We start from the raw sequence: 6,000 nt of genomic DNA, 5'->3' as shown, positions 1-6,000 counted from the left end.
CAGCCTGGGTAAAAGGAGATGTAGTCTCCACCCTCCTGTGTTTAAGGTCCCTTCCAGCTCTCAATTTATGATCGTATAATCTCAGAGGTCCTACTTCAGTATCTTTAAGATGGGACCATTATTTATGGTCCCTTTCCTAATAGAATCTAGAAGAAAGGAGTCGAGAAGCTATGAGTAATTTCATTGCATAGCAGGTTATAGATTGAGAAGGGCACCATTGCCTCTTCATCTAGTGTAGTGTTCCAGCAGTCTTAGAGACAGCCAGATGGTGCAGCGGGCACTGTGATGGGTCTGTAGTCAGGAATATCTGAGTTCAAATCTGGCCTCAGTCCAATCAGTTTTATGACCCTGGGTGTCACTTAACTTCTTTGCCTCAGTTTTCTGAACTATAAAATAGGGAAAATATTAGCATCTACTTCCCAAGGTTTCTGTGAGGATTAAAGGAATTATATTTGTAAAACTCTTAGCACATTGCCTGGCCATAGTAGATGCTTAATAAATGCTTGTTTCCTTCCTTCTCTCTCCATTGTTTTCTTCTTGCCTACCTGACTTTGCCTAACTCTGAAGACAGATTCAAAAGCAAATTATGGCAACAGTTTGGCTTATGGAAATTTTTACAGAGAGTAGACAGAGTCATTGGGAATCCTTGTGACAACAGTGGGTCCACGAAGGGACTGGGTTAAGGTTCTTCAAGTTTATTTTATTCATTCAAGAAGCATTTATTAATGACCCACTATGTGCCAGGCACTGTGGATAATGCCTTGTCACTGGAGGACAGGGTGTGAAGAGTTGATTTCCTCTCTAATTTGACTATTCTTTCAAGTCCCTACAGATTTTACTCAGAAGAGAATGACCACAGGAAATGATTCCTCTGTGACTGAATTTATCTTGTTAGGTTTAACTGACCGACCAGAGCTCTAGTTCCTTCTCTTTTTCCTATTCCTAAGGATCTGTGTGGTAACTGTAGTTGGGAACCTGTGCTTGATGATTTTAATTCGGTGTAATCCACATCTTCATTTCCCGCCATGTGTTGTTTTCTCTTCCATATGTCTTTCATAGATGTCCGTTATTCCTCTGTCATCACTCCCAAATTCTAATGAGAAAAACATTATCTCCTATTCTTGGTGCATGGCTCAAGGGTCTTTCTTCTGTTTCTTTGTAAATTCTGAGTCCTTTCTTTTGTCAGCCGTGGCCTATGACCTGTATGTTGCCATATATATCCCACTGCTTTATAATAGCATCATGTCCTCTCAGGTTTGCTTCCTGGTGTATATATTATGGGGTTTACTCTTGCCATGGCTCACACTGGATGCATGCTGAGACTGTCCTTCTGTGATAGTAACACCACCAACCATTATATGTGTGACATTGCCCAGCCTCCTCCCCCTCATCCTGGAACTCTCCTGCACTAGCACCTACATTAATGAGTTGGTGGTTTTCATTGCAACAAGCATTGACCTTACAGAGATTAGCCCCACCATTTCCCCCTCTTATGTTTTAATTGTTTCCATTATCCTCTGCATTCTGAGTAAGAAAAAATTCCTGTGAGCAGAAAAAGAAGCTAAGTAAAATAAGCAAGGAGATATAATTTTTCTGAAAAAGATTCTTGCTATCAGGTTTTCGGGTAAGTAATTGGATCTGAGTAAAAATAAATTGGCTACAGCAGAATGAGTAGTAGAGGTAAGTGAGGTAAGCAAGATAAGTGAGGAAGTAACTTTTACATTGAAACTTTAATTTCTGGCTAATAAGACTGTGTGTTCTCATCTGTGTTTTGTGTCTCTTTGTCTCTGTGGAATTTGCAGAATTAGGCTGTATTTGCTAAGTAGAACTGAGAAGTAGCATGAAGTCTTGATCAGTCAGGAGAGTAAGACTCCCTAAGGCTATCTATGTTTAAAATTTAAAGGGTAATTTAAGGAGAAAACTTAAAAAAAATTCTTTCTGTCTTTTGATTGTGGCCAAAGTCAAGAGACAGAAAGAAAAAGGGCAACTTTTCTTCAATTTATAAAAGTTTGAAGATTTGAAAGTAGAATTAGAGAAGGGATTTTTCTTTTGAAGCCACTTTTTTTTCTGGGTATGGTACTGCAGCTGCTTGTGTTTAGCTCTAAGCTGATGAGATCTCAAACCAAGCATGGTTTGAGAGACAGCATGGCTGTGTGAATCCAGCCATAAATTGTTTCTCCTGTGGAAGAAAAGATCACGTTACTCAAAACCTTTTTTAAGAGAAAAAGGGATCCTAGAAATCAAAAGGGTTTTAAGGGTTACTGAAGGAACAATTACACAGGAAAACAGGAGAGGTAAGGACTATGGATCTCAAAGGTAGATTTTCTTTTAAGTTGAATAACTAAGCTTTCTATTGATAAATTATTTAAGTAGAAATTTAACAAGTGCTAACTGACTAACTGTAAGTAAGGTGGATTTTAGTGTATATAAAGTGGATTTTTGTTGTTATTTCTTAGAGTTAAGTTTCCTAGGATTCATAGCCATAACAATCTCTTGTTCCAAGGTATTAGATATGAGTTCTCATGATTATGGTTCAAACATCTTCACCATGCTTGCGCAGCATTACATAATGATAAATAACATAAACATTTGTGCTTAATTTATAAATATCAACTGTGACTGTGCAGTGAGATACAGGGATGAAATGATGTAAACTTGTGAGGCTATTGTTGGCAACATGCCTTCTTTGGCTGATGCCCTATAAAGCAGGTAGGCACTGGTCAAGGAGTGGGGAACCCTTAGGGTTGAATGCACAAGCTGGAATGCTGTGTATATGTCTTGATTGGCCCTTATCAAGGCTGGGGGGAATCTGTGTTTGCCTCATTCGGCTCCCATTGAGGCTTGAGGGGATTTAGAGGAGTGCACAAGCTGTGCCTGTCTTAATTGACCCCATGGAGATGTAGGGGTAGTTGCCCCGCCCTTCTCACCAGTCCCTGCGAGAAGGATGATTAGGGAATGCTGTAGGAGTTGGTGTTCCCATTATTAGCAACCCTTGTGAGAAGACCAGACTAGAATAAAGTAAGATTATTGACCCCTTTGAAGCTGTCTTCCTGTCTGACCAGATCAAGAGTGAACCTGTGCTAGCAATCATGCCGTGTGCTAGTGTTATCTGTCTTACTCTAACTGAAGCAATGTGTGGAAAGAAATTTTGTTTTGATTCGGGTAAGAGCTCTCTCTGCTCTTTAGGCCAAAAACTTTAGTTGGAAAATGAATTTGAATACTTAAAGTTTATAAGTTCAGTTTTATTGGATCTCCAAACTAAAGTTTGTAGACTTCATTCTGGGGAACTGTCTTTGCCTACCCAATGTATCTGACATCAGGGAAATGTGCTTAAAACCGCAAAATAAGTTTTTGTCTTTTAAGACACTTTGACCAAGATTTTTCAATCATAGCTTTAAACACAGTCACTTTAGAATTTCAGCAATTTGTGTTTAAAATGTATATTACCATTGTAAAAGCTATTTGTATAAGCAATATTGGTAAAAATTGTGAGAGAAATAAAACTCTCTTGATTTATAAATTGTTAAGTATTAACCTTCTCCAGATTCTAAAATATGATTTAATTTAGAAAACTGCTTTGATTTGAACCCTGGAACAACATAACAGATCTCTATTGTTAATTGGGCAATAAAGCTTTTTGTAAGCTGTTAATGGAGTTTGAGGAATCCAGAATTCCACTCCTGGGCTTCAACAGGCCTCCTAAAATTTTTTGTAATTACTAAAACATCTTAATGGATTTTTTAAAGAAAGAGATTTGTCCCACAAACTTCTTCTGGGATTAGGAATAGGCAGCGCAGGTTTCTGTCTCCTTTTGGGAGAATAAGAAAGGTTTGGAGCTCGTTGATCTAGTAGATAACACCTAAATTGTCACTAATCAAGCAACAGGTTATAAATGTGATATGCACATGAATGAAGCACCTGGGCTGAAATTAACTCTACAGCTTGGGAAGGTTTAATAACAGTATGTGCAGTTTGGGATATGGTTGAAATGTAAAGGAAAGTTGTGTAGTCTGTGTAATTGGTTAGAAAGAGAAACAAAGACTGGAGGGAAAATATAGAAGATAGATAAGAAGGTTTGGGAACAAATGGGGGCCCACACCTGCAAACTGCAGGAGGGCAGCCGCAAGAAACTGTGCTCCAAGTCCCTCTTTTTCCTGGACAGTTGTTCTGGGAGCTCATTTGCCACCTTCAGATGGGCAAGTTTGACTTTTGTGTAAGTAGCTACCTACAAAAAGCCAATGCAGACATACATAGAAGGTTAGGAGAAATTCGATAAGCAGGGTGTTCCTAAGCATGATAATTGGGGTAGAATATTGTTACTTTTAAAATCTTTGGCAGGCAGCAGAGCCAAGATGGCTGCTGGAAAGTAGGGACTTTCGTGAGTTCCCCCCCAGGTCCCTCCAAACACCTATAAAAATGGCTCTGAACAAATTCTAGAACTGCAGAACCCATGAAATATCATAGGGAAGCAGGGCTCCAGCCCAAGACAGCCTGGATGGTCTCTGGGTGAAGTCTACCCCACAGAACTGTGAGCGGAGTGGACCAGAGCCCAGCAAGGGCCAAGCGGACCAACCAGACCAGGAACTGGGTGGAACAGGCCCTAGTGCCCTGAATCAGTGAGCTGAGGCAGTTACCAGACTAATCAACCCACAAACACCAAAGACAACAGAGAAGGTTAGTGGGTAAAGCTGCTGGGACAGAGTGAAAGGAGTTTGCAGTTCGGCCACCTCCCTGGGGGCAGCAGAGGTGAGGCAGCTCTGAGGCTGCTTACAGAGCTATAGCTGCAGTTGCTTCCGGCCCCAGGCCCACCTGGTGGGAGGAATTAAGTGGCAGATCTGAGCGGGAGTGCAGAGCCAGCTTAGATCTGAATCCAGTCCGGGTTGGCGGTCCTTGGGGGAGGAGGAGCGCTGGTGTGGTAGAGCTGGCTGTGTAGAAATAGCTCTGAAAACAACAGCACAGCCCCTCAAGCTTGGAACAAAGTACTCTTTACAAGCAGTCATACCCTGGTGAAAAACTTAAACATCAAGTAAGTTGGCTGGGAACATGGCCAGGCGGCGAAAATGGACTCAGATTCGAACTTAGACTTTGGAATCTTTCTTTGGTGACAAAGAAGACCAAAACATAGAGCCAGAAGAAGTCAACAAAGTCAAAGAGCCTACATCAAAAGCCTCCAAGAAAAACATGAACTGGTCTCAGGCCATGGAAGAGCTAACAAAGGATTTGGAAAAGCAAGTTAGAGAAGTAGAGGAAAAATTGGGAAGAGAAATGAGAAGGATGTGAGAAAACCATGAAAAACAAGTCAATGACTTGCTAAAGGAGACCCAAAAAATATTGAAAAATATACTGAAGAAAACAACACCTTAAAAAATAGACTAACTCAAATGGCAAAAGAGCTCCAAAAAGCCAATGAGGAGAAGAATGCCTTGAAAGGCAGAATTAGCCAAATGGAAAAGGAGGTCCAAAAGACCACTGAAGAAAATACTACCTTAAAAATTAGATTGGAGCAAATGGAAGCTGGTGACTTGATGAGAAATCAAGATATTATAAAACAGAACCAAAGGAATGAAAAAATGGAAGACGATGTGAAATATCTCATTGGAAAAACCACTGACCTGGAAAATAGATCCAGGAGAGATAATTTAAAAATTATTGGACTACCTGAAAGCCACGATCAAAAAAAGAGCCTAGATATCATCTTTCAAGAAATTATCAAGGAGAACTGCCCTGATACTCTAGAGCCAGAGGGTAAAATAGAAATTGAAAGAATCCACTGATTGCCTCCTGAAAAAGATCCCAAAAAGAAAACTCCTAGGAATATTGTCACCAAATTCCAGAGCTCCCAGGTCAAGGAGAAAATACTGCAAGCAGCCAGAAAAAAACAATTTGAGTATTGTGGAAACGCAGTCAGTACGACACAAGATCTAGCAGCTTCTACATAAAGGGATCAAAGGGCTTGGAATATGATATTCTGGAGGTCAATGGAGCTAGGATTAAAACCAA

The 6,000-nt window shown here is 40.3% G+C and overlaps 1 pseudogene; it reads left to right on the top strand.

Moving 5' to 3' along the window:
- Positions 1–849: 849 nt before the first annotated feature.
- Positions 850–1,548, top strand: LOC118836837 (annotated as a pseudogene).
- Positions 1,549–6,000: the final 4,452 nt, after the last annotated feature.

Source organism: Trichosurus vulpecula, chromosome 2, assembly GCF_011100635.1.
Source record: "Trichosurus vulpecula isolate mTriVul1 chromosome 2, mTriVul1.pri, whole genome shotgun sequence".
In the NCBI taxonomy this organism is placed as follows: Eukaryota; Metazoa; Chordata; class Mammalia; order Diprotodontia; family Phalangeridae; genus Trichosurus; species Trichosurus vulpecula.
The sequence above is the reverse complement of the archived record's forward strand: the minus strand, read 5'-3'. Positions and strand labels throughout refer to the sequence as shown.